The sequence below is a fragment of the Lolium rigidum genome, chromosome 4 (genome assembly GCF_022539505.1).
Source record: "Lolium rigidum isolate FL_2022 chromosome 4, APGP_CSIRO_Lrig_0.1, whole genome shotgun sequence".
Taxonomy (NCBI): Eukaryota; Viridiplantae; Streptophyta; class Magnoliopsida; order Poales; family Poaceae; genus Lolium; species Lolium rigidum.
The window spans coordinates 49,079,261-49,096,059 of NC_061511.1; positions in this window are offsets into that span (position 1 = coordinate 49,079,261).

A 16,799-nucleotide genomic window follows, 5' to 3' on the forward strand; every position below is an offset into this window, starting at 1 on the left:
TCTCAATACAATGATCTCATGAGCTGCCTTACATGATTGAGATCCATATGATGAGCTTTGTATCACTATTAATCTATGTGCTACTCTAGTGATGTTATTAAAGTAGTCTATTCCTCCTTCATGATGTAATGGTGACAGTGTGTGCATCATGTAGTACTTGGCATAGGTTATGATTGTAATCTCTTGTAGATTATGGAGTTAACTATTACTTTGATAGTATTGATGTGATCTATTCCCCCTTTCATAGTGTAAAGGTGACAGTGTGTATGCTATGTTAGTACTCGGTCTAAATTGCAATGATCTATTATGCTCTAAAGGTTACTTAAATATGAATGCCGAATGTTGTGGAGCTTGTTTACTCCGGCTTGAGGGAGCTCTTGTAGCCCTACACAATGAATGGTGTTTGTTATCAAACAAGAGAGTGTATGTAGCACAAGTGAGGATAAGTTATTTATTTATTATGTGATCAATGTTGAGAGTGTCCACTAGTGAAAGTATGATCCCTAGGCCGGCCTTGTTTCCAAATACTGTAACCATCACTTATTTACTGTTTTACTGCATCTTTACTTCCTGCATTATTACCACCATCTATACCACATGTGTTTTACTATCTCTTCGCCGAACTAGTGCACCTATTGACAAAGGATTACTTTGTCAATGCCTACAGATTGTAGACTAGGGTTTTGCTAGAAGTAGAGGGCAAGTAGATCTCGAAGGTTTAGGCGAAAAGTACTCGACGATTATGAAAACTAGGGTTATGTTGGCGGTAGATTCGATCCTTTCTTTGTCCCTCGACTCCCCCTTATATAGGAGGCGGAGCCGAGGGTTTCGTAATACGCAAGTTTACAGAGTTCGGGACGGTTTCTAACTCATCCCGCCAGATTACAAACAACACTTCCTATTACAACTCTATCTTTCCTTAATATATCTTGGGCTTCCGAATCTTCTTATTCTTCGAGTAGTGGGCCTTCAATAAACCCCTGGTACTATCTTCGGCAGGCCCAATTGGGATGTCTATGTCAGTAGCCCCCGAGATTTTGCTTGAATCATAGAGTCAGGGAAAATCTCCACTGTTTATTTTTATTCGAGAGCTTTAACTTTTTTATACTCCTTCACATAAAATTCTATATTGTACAGGGATAATGGTAGTTGGGGCTAGTTCATCTGACGGATCGGTACTAGTTAACCGCTCTAGTGGCAATCCGCAAAACCTACTTCAAGATCACGTCCCTGGACATGATCTCGGGATACTGGTGTAAACTTCGACGAGGTGCCGCTTAAGGTCTTACCATTCCGTCGAGTCCCGAGTCAAATTTATCGGGTACCTAACGCGTCCGTTAGGATTTTTCTTCGTATCTGTTGATACGGATAAAAGTAGCAGAGCGCAGTCTTTGGCGATGCCACGCCCAGCAGAACGGATCTGGGGACTTACCTTCGCAAATTTGCGGCATTCAGAAATTGATCGCAACTTTGGCGTTCTGAGAATATATTGTCGAGTGCTTTTCGCCTTTGGAATGACACATTTTATCGAGTCATATTTGATGACTTATTTTGTCTTCCCGATGGGAGTATATGTAGAGTTATCTCGTGTAACTCGAAATATACTCACTTCGTTTCTTTATTTTGATAAAATTCATCGGGCACGCGAACAGCGTTCCCGATGGGAGTAGCCCCCGAGGCTACATCCAAGGACTTGTGCTTGGGTGTAGGCTCCACAGATTAGTATCCACTGCTGATATATTTATAATCTTTCTCGATAATTACATTTATCGGGTGCGCGACCAGCGCTCCCGATGGGAGTAGCCCCCGAGGCTATGAACAAATGCTCACATTTGGTCATAGACTCTCGCCATTTCTATATTGTCATACTCGAAATTTTCTATTTTTCCAAAGTAGCCCCCGAGCATTTGGGCAAAAACTTGTATTTGATCAAAGGCTCCCGAGATAACCTTGCGTTGTCGATAAATTGTTGAAAACTCATAGTCGAATTTTTCTTTTATCTTGACGACGTCATTGCTGATGGTAACCACGATCTCTATTTTGGAAACTGACCATTACCACTTGTTTCGCTGCCTTGTGGGTCCCAACTCCTAATCTGATGGACACGTCGTGCAAGTGGGGGACACATGTTCTCCCCTTTTTCTGGCACACGTTCTGTAACCTCGTCAATGTTAAAGTACCATTGTACCCTTGTATCCACGTGTCGATCATCTGCTGCATTCATTTTTCATCCAACGATTCCGTCGTGTCACCGCACCTGTATATAAGGTTCTCTTCTTCAACCTCGAGCACTTCCGCTCGCGCCGCTCCCCTGCTTTCCTCTGCGAAATTTCCTCCTGCGCTCCTCAGCTTTCAAATCTTCTCTCCTCGCAACTACACTTCTCCACCATTGTTGATGCCACCGCGCCGCTTGACGAGGCACAGCACACCTGATTCGTCAATGGCTGCCGCGGATCTAGGAACCGCGGAGTGGGAGAGGTCCAAGATCACCAACCAGGACCTGAATCTCTTGAAGAAGCTGGGGATCAGCACGAAGCCCCAGGCATTACGCTTCCCCAGTGAGGAGAGCTACCCTACCCCTCCAATGGGGTATCGGGTAAGTTTTGTTGACCATCTCATCCGTGGTCTTTCCGCCCCCATTCATCCTTTTCTTCGGGGATTACTTTTTGTCTATGGTCTCCAACTTCACCACCGACGCCCAATTCTATCCTTCACATTTCCATCTTTATCACCCTCTGCGAAGCCTTCCTTGGTGTCCAGCCCTAACTGGGCATTATGGAAGCGCATTTTCTTTTGTCGCCGTAATGGCTCTGCCAATGTCGCCTATAACATAGGCGGCGTTGTTATTTCCGTGCGCTCCTCTGTCAATTACTTCGACGTCAAACTCCCAGATTCCGTTCAAGGATGGCGCAAGAAGTGGTTGTATATTCGAGAAGAAAACCATGGATGCGCCAAAGACAACATTCCTCCTTTTGACGGTGCCGAGAAAATCCTTCGCCGCCGTTCTTGGGACGCAGAAGCTACCGAGGAAGAAAGGACTTCGACAGAGGCCCTTATGACTCGTATCCATGAGTTGCAAAACACTCGTGGAAAAGAATTATCTGGCATCCAAATTACGGCGTACTTCCTTAAGACTAGGGTGCAGCCTCTTCAGGCTCGCAAAAACCCTTTCCGGAGTTATCGTCGGCGATAAAGATGTAGATCGCTTGTCGACGAATTTGGAAGTCAAGGATTTGGATAAACTTATCCGAAAGATTTCATCTCTCAAGAAGAAAGATTCCATCCCTTCCACTTATCGCGTACAACCATACAGCGCCGCCAATGCGCTTCCGAAGGTAAGAATTGTCGCCGTAGTTTGTTGTTTGTCGTGATATTTGTGTTGTTTCTTCTTTCTGACATTCTTCCTTTTTTATACAGGACCACCCAAATCTTGTCTCACTTCCCCCTCTTCCTGAAGGTGGGGAGGTCGAAGAAAGGGCTGTTATCTCCGACGATAACGAAGATGCTCCGTCTTTTGCAAATGAACCCGCGAGATCTCGAAAATCTGCGTGATCCGACGAAAAGGACGATGCCTCCGAAGCCACCTGCGTCGGCTCAATCTCCTCCTCCTGCTTGTTTCTCCAAAAAACAAAAGGAAAAGGAAAGACGCCGAAAGTTCCGGCACCTCCAAGGCCGAAGAAGCTGTTCCTTCTCGCCAAAAGGCAGCTTATGATCCATACCTCGAGGCTCTCATCAGCTCGTAAGTACCTTTTCTCTGTTTGTTTTTACTTGAAGATTTTTGTCTATCTTGCTTTTTATATTGTCGACACTTTCTCGTAGTGATGATGAAGAAGAAGTACCAACTGCTGATGTGGCTGCTCGAACGAGTACGTCACATACATTAGTCGCCTCGGAGACGCCAGTCGAAGGAGAAGAAACGTCGCCTCCTCGACAAAATATCGGCGCTGCTACTCCTCCGTCAAGCCCCCTTGTCCCTTCACCAAAAAGGGCAAGGGTTGAAATAAATCCAGAGCTTACTCTTCAATCGAGTAGCTCTTCTAACCCTCTCTTGGATGATGTAAGTTGCGAACACTCTTGTCGCTGTTTATATTTTCTCTGTTTGCTCCTTTGTATCTTCATTTTTCTCATACCAACATTTTCTTTCTTTGTCTCTCCTTGACAGCCTATTATCAAAGAGCTTCTTTGCATCGGTGCTCAATTCGTTGGGTACCGTGATTACGCCAGCAAGACCGAAGGTAATGCCTGACTACTTTTTGCTTCCTTTCTGCATGACTGTCGACGTTTACAGCTAGTCTTGTCTTCCTTTTTTCAGAGAAACTGGCAGAAGCCAACGGACGTGCTGATACACTTGCTCAAAAGTTAGAGCAATGTGAAGAGGCTCGTAAGAAGGCCGAGTCAGATGCAGTTGATGCTAGGCGAGAAGGCGACAAAGCTAAAGCTGATGCTGCTGGTGTCGAAGATCTTCGGAAGCGTCTGCAAGATGTCGAGACTTCGCTGAGCGATCACATAGCTGCGCAAATTGCTCGCGAAGAAGCAATTACGAAACGCATAAGGACGCAAAATCGTCGCTTTGTCAGTAAGTAGCTGAACCACTTCATGTCCTTTGACTTTTTCCTGTCTGCACTTTTTTGCTGATTGAGTTTTTATATTGACAGATAAAACCTCCCAAGAATTTGAACTTGAAGATCCCGACAATGATCCTCTTCTTGACGCCGTTTCGTTCCTTGAATTTCATGGGACGGAATCGCGAGAGGGCATTGATGAAGCTAGGACAGGGTTATCAAAGCTCTTCCCCTACTTCTTCCCGAAGAAAGAGGAACCTGCAACCTTCCTTGGTCTTGCCAAGTGCTTTAATCCTCCCGAAGATCTTGGGCTGAAGATGCGCCATGAGAACATGAAGGTTGCCGTTGAAAGCACCGTCGCCCTAGTTGCCGACAGCGAACAGACTGTTGACTGGGCCAAAGTTAGCGACACGGAGCAGATAGAGCAATCAAGGTGGAGGTCGCTGATTAAGGCGGCCAAGCCTAATTCGAAGAAAATCTTGGCGTATCTCGGGATCAGGCCAGCTTCGACTCCTAGCTCATCGAGGCCGGAGGTCTAGTTTCGTATTCTTTTGCTTTGTTTTTAGTTCGCCTCCTCCTTTTGGTATTGTCGCCATAGTGCTACCGGCGATAATTAGATCTTCTAGAGGTCCTTCTGCTGTAATAGACATGTATATATTATGAGAATGAATGGAAGTCTATCTTTGTCCCAATGATTGATGTCGACGTTTTTTATTTTTCAGTTGATTTTTGATAACTATACGCCAGTTCCTGGTCCTTCTGAAGTTTTTCCTTCGTCCTTGCCGAAGAAATCCTCTGTCCCCGTTAATCTTGTTGATGATTCTGCGAGTAAGGATCTGGCAAATGAGTTGAAAGAACTTCGAGTAGAACTCCGATCCGTGAAGAAACAATCGCTTATGCTTATGGAGCAATCTCGAGATTCTTCTGAAAGGGAAAAAATTGCACTTGAACAAGCTCAAACTGCCATCGCTGAAAAGGACTCTGCTGTTGCTGAAGCTGCTGAAGCTACGTCTCGAGAAAATTCTATGCTCCAGCTGCTGATAGATGCTAGCTTGGATATGGCAGGTATGTTTCATTATCTTTGTCGTGCTTCTGCTGCTTATCTCCTTACTTCCCACTGACTTGTTTCAAGAAACAATAGGTGCTTTTTTGGATGCTGCTACTGAAGATGAACGTGTCGAGGCTCGTTCCAATGTTCTTCTTTGGCTTGCGCGTGAACATGGGTCCACTTTTTGGGGCACGCCTGAACGGACTCGCCAAATCGTCAGATTTCAAGATCGCGCGCTTCAGGTTCGCGAGTATCTTGACTTCTGTACAAGGACTTTGTCTCTGGTATATGGTACCATGTTTCCTCGCAATAAGATGCCAGAGACCCTTCCTGCATTGATGGATAAATTTCGAGATGCTCCTCGCATCCATGGCTTTGTACGAGCCCAACTAGCTGCCGGCGCAAGGTTTGCGATGATCATGATAAAAATTTGCTACCCGAAGTTAGACGTGGGGCAAATTGTTCCAAAGTGCTTGGAGAAGATGTCGAAGAGGAAAAGAAACTTCGGCAAATATGATGACATTGTTACTCCTGTTGCCGAAGACATGATGGATGAACTTCTTCGGATGGATTCCGAATTCTTCGTGAAGGGTAGCTACGCTGAGCATAGCACTCGTGCTGTAAATAATGAGCGTTTAACCATAGACAATATATTGGGAAATCCTTGAAGATGATCTTGTTCCAAAGTTTATATCATGTGTATATGATCTCCGTATATTTTTATTTTTGTCGCCAAGCCCCCGGGCGTTTTGATTGCAGTATTTTTGTTTATTATAATGCGAGGTTGTCCCAAGGCAAGATAATATACATTGTATACTATTTTTGCGGGTGCGAGCCCCCGAGCTTTTTTGTTGAGTGATGCTTTGTATTTGTATTGACTCACGAGGTATGTTACTACCAAGGTGAAGCTTGTCGAACAACTATATTGAAATTCGTCGGGTCGGAGGCTTTGAGCATGTCGATGAAGAAAAGTTATATTGATACTATCTTTATTATATTGCAGCACCGCGAGCCCGCCTCATTAAAAACCTTCTCCGGTCCCACTCGGTGCCCCGAAGAAGGAAAAGAGTGCGTCTGAAAACTCGCGGGCATTTCAGTACATTGTATGTTTACAAGGTAGACTATATTTCGGCATCTAAGCGTAAAAACGCCTGAGCTGTGCTACGTTCCAGGGATTTGGCTCGGCAATCCCTGTCTTCTTGTCTTTGATTCTATATGCTCCTCCTTCGATTACCTCTGTGACGATGTAGGGTCCAAGCCATGGTGACTCGAGTTTTTCGTGACTTTTTTGGTTGAGTCGCAGAACTAAGTCACCAACTTGAAAAGACCTTGGGCGCAATCGTCGACTATGGTAATTCTTCGAGTCTCGTTGATATTTGGCGACTCGTGACAACACTTCATCTCGAGCTTCATCAAGTGCATCGACATCGTCCTCCAAGGCTTCTCTCGAGGTTTCTTCATCATATTCTCTGACTCTTGGAGAATCGTGCTCTATTTCTATCGGCAAGACTGCTTCGGCACCATGGACCAGAAAAACGGTGTTTCTTGTGTCGCTGTATTTGGTGTTGTTCGGATACTCCACAATACACTTGGCAGCTCCTCCGACCAAGTATGCCGTGCTTTTTCCAATGGTCCTAGCAGACGTTTCTTGATACCATTGCATATGATGCCATTGGCTTTCTCGACTTGTCCATTGGTTTGTGGATGTGCGATAGACGCAAAGCTCAATTTGATGCCCACTTACGCGCAGTATGCTTTGAACTCCTTGGATGTGAAGTTACTGCCGTTGTCTGTGACAATGCTATGAGGAACTCCAAATCTGAAGACGATGCTTTTTACGAACTTAATCGCCGATGCGCCGTCCGGTGAATTTATCGGCTTTGCTTCTATCCATTTTGTAAATTTGTCGACAGCGACCAGCATGTACTCATAACCTCCTGGCGAAGCTTTGTGTAGTTTTCCCACCATGTCGAGACCCCATTGAGCAAAAGGCCAGGATAATGGGATTGGCATAAGTTCTGCTGCAGGAGAGTGAGGCCTGGCGGCAAATCTTTGGCACGCGTCGCAAGTTCTTACTATTTCCTTTGCGTCCTCGATTGCTGTTAACCAATAGAATCCTGCTCTGAAAACCTTAGCCGCGATAGCCCGGCTGCTTGCATGGTGCCCGCATATTCCCTCGTGCACATCTTTCAGGATGATTCTTCCTTCTTCGGGTGTAACACATCGTTGTAGCACGCCCGAAATACTTCGTTTGTACAACTCCCCTTTTACCACAGTGAAAGCTTTTGATCTCCTGATTATTCGCCTTGCTTCAACTGGATCGTCGGGTATCGTTTTCCTTAGGATGTATGATATGTAAGCCTGCATCCATGGAATTTGCACCATCATGACTAGCTCCTGCTCCTCTTCTTCCTCTACCGTGTCGCTGGTGGTACTCGAGGATTTCGCTTTCTTCTCCTTCTTTGTTTTTGCGGGCTTTGTTGATCTCTCGCTTATCTCTTCCCAAAACACACCTGGAGGGATTGCGAGACACTGCGACCCGATGTTCGCAAGAACGTCGGCTTCGTCGTTACTCATCCTGCTGATGTGGTTTACCTCGCAACCATCAAATAATTTCTCCAGCTCATTGTACACCTCTTTGTATGCTATCATACTTTCGTTGACTGCATCACATTGGTTCATGACCTGCTGTGCCACCAATTGTGAGTCGCCGAAGATTTTCAATCGGGTTGCACCGCACGCTTTCGCCATCTTCATCCCGTGTATGAGGGCTTCATATTCTGCTTCATTGTTAGACGCGTTTGGGAACGTCATCCGCAGAACGTACTTCAACTTGTCGCCTTCAGGTGATACCAATATCACGCCTGCTCCAGCACCTTCCAATCTTTTGGACCCGTCGAAGTTCATGGTCCAAGTTCTCGATAAATCTGGGGGTCCCGTGTTTTGTAGTTCCATCCACTCTGCAATGAAATCTGGTAAGACCTGCGATTTTATTGCTTTTCTTTTTTCATACGTGATGTCCCGAGGGGAAAGTTCTATTCCCCAAAGGGAGACACGACCCGTGGCTTCTGGGTTGTTCAGTATATTTGACAAGGGAGCTTCGTTGACCACTATTATCGGGTGTGCCGAAAAATAGTGGCGCAATTTTCTTGCTGTCGTGAATACTCCGTATGCCAGTTTCTGATATTGCGGGTATCGCTGTTTGGAGGGCGACAGTACTTCACTGATGAAATATACTGGCCTCTGAACTCCATGAAGCTTGCCTTCTTCTTCTCTCTCGACTACTAGGGCCGTGCTGACCACCTGAGGTGTGGCTGCGATGTACAGGAGGAGAGGTTCTTTCTCTTTCGGTGCCACCAATATTGGTGGTATCGAAATTGCTCGCTTGAGGTTCTCGAAGGCTCTATCTGTTTCCTCGTTCCATTGAAATTTTTCCCCCTGTTTGATCAATGCGTAGAACGGCAGCGCCTTTTCTCTTAGCCTGGCGACGAATCTGCTTAAAGCTGCGACTCGCCCCGTTAACTGCTGTATCTCTTTCAGCTTTGTTGGCTTTCGCATAGTAACAATGGCCTGTATTTTTTCGGGATTAGCTTCAATCCCCCTGGCTGATACCAAGAACCCGAGAAGTTCTCCTGCAGGAACTCCAAAAGAGCACTTTGTCGGGTTTAGCTTGAGGCAGAACTTGTCGAGGTTGTCGAAGGTTTCCTTCAAATCTTCGATCAAAGTCGACCCTTTCTTTGATGTTATTACGACGTCATCGATGTAGACTTGTACGTTTTTTCCAATCTGTGTTGCTAAGCACTTCTGCATCATTCGCTGGTATGTTGCCCCCGCGTTTTTCAGACCAAAGGGCATTGTTTTGTAGCAAAACACGCCATAAGGTGTAATGAACGCTGTCTTGGCTTCATCTTCTTCTTTTAGCCTGATCTGGTTATAACCAGAGTATGCGTCCAAAAAGGAAAGACGTTCGCATCCTGCCGTGGAGTCGATGATTTGATCGATCCTTGGGAGGGGAAAGTGATCCTTAGGACAATGTTTGTTGAGACACGTGAAGTCGACGCATATGCGAAGGACTATTGTGTGTTTTTTCGGCACCATCACTGGGTTAGCTACCCATGTGGCTTCTGTAGATATTTCCCTGATGAAACCAGCGTCTTTGAGTCGATCTATTTCAGATAACATGGCTTTGCGACTAGGCTCAAAAACGCCGCAAAGGTTGCTTTACTGGTCTTGCGAGAGGATCCAAATTGAGGTGGTGCTCGGCAAGTTCCCTGGGTACTCCTGGCATGTCAGCTGGACACCATGCGAAGATTTTCCAGTGCTCACGGAGGAACTCGACGAGCGCGCTTTCCTATGCGACATCCATGTTTGCGGCAATGGACGTCGTTTTCTTTGGATCTGTCGGGTGGATCTGTACCTCTTTTGAATCCTTGGTTGTATTGAAAGTTGGCTCTTTAGAAGATCTCCCTACTTCCGGTAGCACATCATAGTCGGTGAATCTTGGCGCCGCATACTCTGCTTGCATCCCGAAAGTTTCTGATAGTCGATGAAAATCCTTGTCGCATTTATCAGATAACGCGAAACTTCCTTTGATTGTGATAGGTCCCTTGGGCCCAGGCAACCTCCACAACAGATATGTATAATGCGGCACTGCCATGAACCTGGCATACGCTGGTCGTCCCAACAAAGCGTGATATTGTGACGGGAAATCGACAACTTCGAACTCCAGATTCTCTATCCTGTAGTTTTCTCGGGTTCCAAACTGAACGTCGAGGTTGATCTTGCCCAATGGGTAACTTGGCTTCTCTGGTGTGATCCCATGGAAACGTGTTTCAGTTGGTTTCAGATTTGCTAGAGATATGTTCATCTTCCTCAATGTATCTGCATACATGAGGTTTAAGCTGCTGCCGCCATCTATGAAAACTCTCGACACGTCGAAACCAGCGGTACTCGCGGGTAAGATGAGTGCTGATTGTCCTGGTCGAGGAACTTGCTGCGGATGGTCCGCGATTGTGAAGCCGATGTCTTGCCCCGACCAATTTAAATACTCGACCGTTGGTGGGGGCATCTTCTCCGCCATGAACACTTGTCGCGAAATTACCTTCTGCGCCCTGTTTGATGGCCTCGGCTTTCGGATCATCGAGACCGCACCATTAGAGTTGGGGTCAACATATGGAGGTGGATGTGGTGCTGCCGCGATTCTAAGCTGGTGTCGATTTTCTTCGGTAATTGCGGGGGGAGGTGGAAGGTGGATCTCGCTCCTTGGCTCCCGAGGGTTTCTGTTGTTTGCTTGGGCATTTGCAATTCCTGCAGCTCGCAACATTGCCTGAAAATTACGGCGAGTCTTTCCGGAGATGTCCCGACTGCCTCTTCCCGTTGTTGTCGAGGTAAAAGTGCATTTGGCACGGACCGTTCATCATCTCCTCGGGAGACACATAAGGTCTTGGAATCCTTGGTCCACTATTTTGCCTGTTGCCACGAAAATCACCTCTATTGTCGCCTTGTTGCTCATTACTCCTTTGATAGTCATCTCGGCTATTTCCTCCAGGATTTCCCCGAAATCCGGCGGATATATGGCCCGGAGCATCATTGTTGTAGAACCGGCGAGAAAATCGCCTTCTATTTTGATAATTTCGGCCACGATCCTCTTACCGCGACCTGTGTCGCTTGTTGTATATTGCGTCTTCTCCATCCGCCCATTTATTGGCTATCTCCATGAGTGCTCGATATGGTCTTAGGGTTAGTTCTCCCTAAGTCCTCGACAAAATCACCTCGGCGAATTCCTGCCACGAACGCATCTATTGCCCTTTCGTCGGATATATCTTCTGCCGAGTTCTTTATGATATTCCACCGCTCGTATGTATTTCCTCATCGACTCGTCGTGTTTCGTCGACATGCTCTCAACTCTTCTAATGACGCAGGTTTTTTACGGGTAGATCGGAAGTTTTTCACGAAGATGTCCTCGAAGTTATCCCAGCTGTCGATGGAACTTGGGGGGAGTTTCTTTATCCAAGATCTCGCGGCACTGCTCAAATGAACTTGGATACTTTGCATAGCTGTTGCTCTGGTTCCTCCTACCAGTTTTACCATCTCGAGATAATCCACGAGCCAATCCTCGGGATCTTGCAGGCCGTCGAACTTCTTGAAATTCTCGGGTAACTTGAACCCTTTCGGTACTCGAGTTTTTCGAACTCTTCTCGTAAAGCACGGGAGCCCACACATATCTTCGTCGGCAAGCTCTGGTGAGCGCTGACGCTCCCTTCTTTCTTGTCGCGCTCTATCTACCCTTACTTGGACCGCTGTGTCTCGAGCTCCACTTGTTCTTGGGGGTCTTGAACTCGCTGTATTGGGTCGTGGACTATTTTGCCTGGGATTTTCTTCGGGAGGCGTTGTTGCAAACGCTGTTCCCATAACTCCTACTCCAGCCATCGCCATATTGAACAATGTTTCTCTCGGGTCCCCAGGAGGTGGTCTGGACGCGAGGATGTATGCCTGTGTTGCCATGTAACCTGCTTCTGGTGTTTTTGGGATGATATTTCCCCTTTCATCGATCGTCATGAAGGACATGTCGAGATTTTGGATTAGGTTTCCCCTCTCTCCTTCGGGTATATTTTGTAGCCGAGATCTTGCTCTCCTTCGAGCCTCTCTCGTGACTATCTCCCGATGTTCCCGAAAGGCGACTTAGCTCGCTCGGCGTCCGCTTGATGCGAAGCTGCTTCTTTCCTCCTGTTCGGGGATGCTGTCTCGTTTTTCCAACTCTCTGCTTACTCGAGCAAGTCTATATTGATATGCTTGTAACTCTTGTGCGGTAGCAGTAGTATTCATTGGTTCTGATCCATCCATGGCTCTTGCAGCCCTATCCCACGCAGCTTGCGGGAGTTGCACTCTTTCTCGGGGCGAGGGCCCGACATACTTAGTGCCTAGGCCTGTTCTGAGATCAGCGGGATCGACGTATGGATTTCCCAAATCGTCGAAAGCCTCTGACGTTTGCGGTTCTGATGTACCCGCTTCTTCTATTGCACAGATCTGATGGTATTTTGTGTTTTGATTTTTGTTAAGGTTGGTGACACCATCATACGAGTGGTGAAGACCTTCCCAATGGCGACAGATTTGTCGATGAAGTTGAAGCTCGTCGACGCTTTCGCAGTCGCTGCTTATAAAGGAGTCCGCGGACGACTCGAAGGATGTGTCGCTGAAGATCTTGGCGAGCTTTACGCTTGCCTTGCTGTCGACGAAACGTGGCGGTGAAAACTCCTCGTCACTCGACGAAAAGTTAGAATCGACCGCCGAAAATTCCGACGAGATCGGATCTTCGAGACGGTAGGATCCTTCCTTGTTGACGCCAAATCGGAATTCTCCGAACGTCATGACGATGGGCTCCTCCAGATAGGCACATGCGTCCATACGGGAGGGCGGGTGAGGAATAAAATTGAATAGATCAGTTTTTTCCCTGTTACCTCGATCCATCGCGTTGCTTGTTGTCGATGAAATCGAAGATCTTGAACGTGCCATCGAGATCAGCTCCTTGCAACCTCTAGTTCCCACAGACGGCGCCAATTGACAAAGGATTACTTTGTCAATGCCTACAGATTGTAGACTAGGGTTTTGCTAGAAGTAGAGGGCAAGTAGATCTCGAAGGTTTAGGCGAAAAGTACTCGACGATTATGAAAACTAGGGTTATGTTGGCAGTAGATTCGATCCTTTCTTTGTCCCTCGACTCCCCCTTATATAGGAGGCGGAGCCGAGGGTTTCGTAATACGCAAGTTTACAGAGTTCGGGACGGTTTCTAACTCATCCCGCCAGATTACAAACAACACTTCCTATTACAACTCTATCTTTCCTTAATATATCTTGGGCTTCCGAATCTTCTTATTCTTCGAGTAGTGGGCCTTCAATAAACCCCGGGTACTATCTTCGGCAGGCCCAATTGGGATGCCTATGTCACCTATACATATGACAAGTGTATTAGGTGTGTTGGGGACACAAGAGACTTCTTGTATCTTAATTGCAGGGTTGCTTGAGAGGACTATCTTTGACCTCTACCTCCCTGAGTTCGATAAACCTTGGGTGATCCACTTAAGGGAAACTTGCTGCTGTTCTACAAACCTCTGCTCTTGGAGGCCCAACACTGTCTAGAAGAATAGAAGCACACGTAGACATCAACATACATGGGCTGGAAAAGAGCTCATGGTCCGTCATCGAATCGCTGACTACCTCTGAGCCAATAAACCATCGACCTAGGACGCACTGTTGCCTATGCCACCGACAACAGCCAAGGCATTCCACCCCTATTGGCGACAAAGATGGGATCCACCAACAAGGTTTAAGAGCATCTCCAGCCGTTGGGGCTCCCCGGGCCAAAATCTGGCGCTATTTAGCGCCGGATTGGACGAAAGTTTGGCCCGGGGAGCGCCGAAGTTCCAGCCGTCTCCCCGGTAGATGATACGTCTCCAACGTATCGATAATTTCTTATGTTCCATGCTACTTTATTGATGATACCTACATGTTTTATGCACATTATATGTCGTATTTACGCATTTTCTGGAACTAACCTATTAACAAGATGCCGAAGAGCCAGTTGCTGTTTTTGGTTTCAGAAATCCTAGTAACAAAATATTCTCGGAATTGGACGAAATCAACGCCCAGGGTCCTATTTTTGCACGAAGCTTCCAGAAGACCGAAAGGGATAAGAAGTGGGGCGACGAGGCGCCGCCACCATAGGGCCGCGCGGCCAGAGGGGGGCCCGCGCCGCCCTATGGTGTGGGCCCCTCGTCAGCCCTCCGACTCTGCCCTTCCGCCTACAAATAGCCTCCGTCGCGAAAACCCCAGTACCGAGAGCCATGATACGGAAAACCTTCCAGAGACGCCGCCGCCGCGAATCCCATCTCGGGGGATTCAGGAGATCGCCTCCGGCACCTCGCCGGAGAGGGGATTCATCTCCCGGAGGACTCTTCACCGCCATGGTCGCCTCCGGAGTGATGAGTGAGTAGTTCACCCCTGGACTATGGGTCCATAGCAGTAGCTAGATGGTTGTCTTCTCCTTGTTGTGCTTCATTGTTGGATCTTGTGAGCTGCCTAACATGATCAAGATCATCTATCTGTAATTCTATATGTTGTGTTTGTCGGGATCCGATGGATAGAGAATACTATGTTATGGTGATTATCAATCTATTGTTTATGTGTTGTTTATGATCTTGCATGCTCTCCGTTATTAGTAGAGGCTCTGGCCAAGTTTGTACTTTTAACTCCAAGAGGGAGTATTTATGCTCGATAGTGGGTTCATGCCTTCATTGACACTGGGACAGTGACAGAAAGTTCTAAGGTTGTGATGTGTTGTTGCCACTAGGGATAAAACATTGATTCTATGTCTAAGGATGTAGTTGTCGATTACATTACGCACCATACTTAATGCAATTGTCCGTTGCTTTGCAACTTAATACCGAATGGGGTTCGGATGATAACTCGAAGGTGGACTTTTTAGGCATAGATGCAGTTGGATGGCCGTCTATGTACTTTGTCGTAATGCCCGGATTAAATCTCACTATATTTATCATATCATGTACATGCATTGTTATGCCCTTCTCTATTTGTCAATTGCCCGACTGTAATTTGTTCACCCAACGTGCTTTTATCTTATGGGAGAGACACCTCTGGTGAACTGTGGACCCCGGTCCTATTCTTTACATAGCATACAATCTACTGCAATTGTTCTTTACTGTTTTCTTGCAAACAATCATTTTCCACTCGATACGCTTAATCCTTTGTTACAGCAAGCCGGTGAGATTGACAACCTCACTGTTTCGTTGGGGCAAAGTAATTTGGTTTTGTTGTGCGAGATTCCACGTTGGCGCCGGAATCCCTGTTGTTGCGCCGCATCACATTTCGCCACCATCAACCTTCAACGTGCTTCTTGGCTCCTCCTGGTTCGATTAAACCTTGGTTTCTTTCTGAGGGAAAACTTGCCACTGTGCGCATCATACCTTCCTCTTGGGGTTCCCAACGGACGTGTACATCTATGCGCATCAGTAGACACCCAGGGTTGGGCGTTTTTTAGAAAAAAACGTCCATGAATGCCAAATTTCTTGCATAATTCAGCGAATTTGACAAATTTTTCCAACATTTGGCTTATTTTTACAAATAAACGTTCCAGTTCAACAAAACAAGACAAGTTTTCAAACAAATCAAATGGAAACTAGTTGGTGTTGCCTCGAAGCGTCCATATGTGCTCCACCAGATCATCATGCAGTTGTTGATGCATTGTGGAGTCTCGAATCTCCTGACGCATAGCGATGAACGCAGCCCACGATGCCGGCACCTGGTGGTTAGGCTGTGCAAGAGGATCCTCTCTGTCATATGGTGCAGCTTGTTCGCTCAGAGGAACCGGATACTTCTGCTCATCCTCGATAATCATGTTGTGTAAGCACACACAACAGTTCATCACCTCCCACATCTGATCTTTGGACCAAGTCAAAGCGGGAAACCGGACTACAGCAAATCTCTGCTGGAGGACACCAAATGCACGCTCGATGTCCTTTCGGCAACCTTCTTGTAGCTTGACAAACTCCACCTCCTTAGGGACGACGGTGCCTGAGATAGTCTTCACAAATGTTGCCCACTTTGGATAGATACCTTCTGCAAGATAGTATCCCTTGTTGTACTGGAGGCCATTGATCACAAAGTTAACCGGGGGAGCATGACCCTCAACAAGCTTAGAGAAGATCGGCGAGCACTGCAAGACGTTGATGTCGTTGTTGGATCCCGGCATACCAAAGAAGGAGTGCCAAATCTAGAGATCATGGGTAGCCACTGCCTCAAGTATCACAGTGCAGCCTTTTTTGTGACCCTTGTATATTCCCTGCCAGGCAAACAGATAGTTCTTCCATTTCCAATGCATGCAGTCAATGCTTCCAAGCATCCCTGGAAATCCTCGAGCTTCATTGACAGCGAGGATCTTAGCAATGTCTTCGACAGTCGGTGATCTCAAGTAGATGTCCCCGAACACTGCTATCACCGTCCTACAGAACCGGTAGAAACAATCAAGGGCGGTGGACTCTGATGTCTACGCACGCTTCTATTCTTGTAGACAGTGTTGGGCCTCCAAGAGCAGAAGTTTGTAGAACAGCAGCAAGTTTCCCTTAAGTGAATCACCCAAGGTTTATCGAACTCAGGGAGGTAGAGGTCAAAGATAT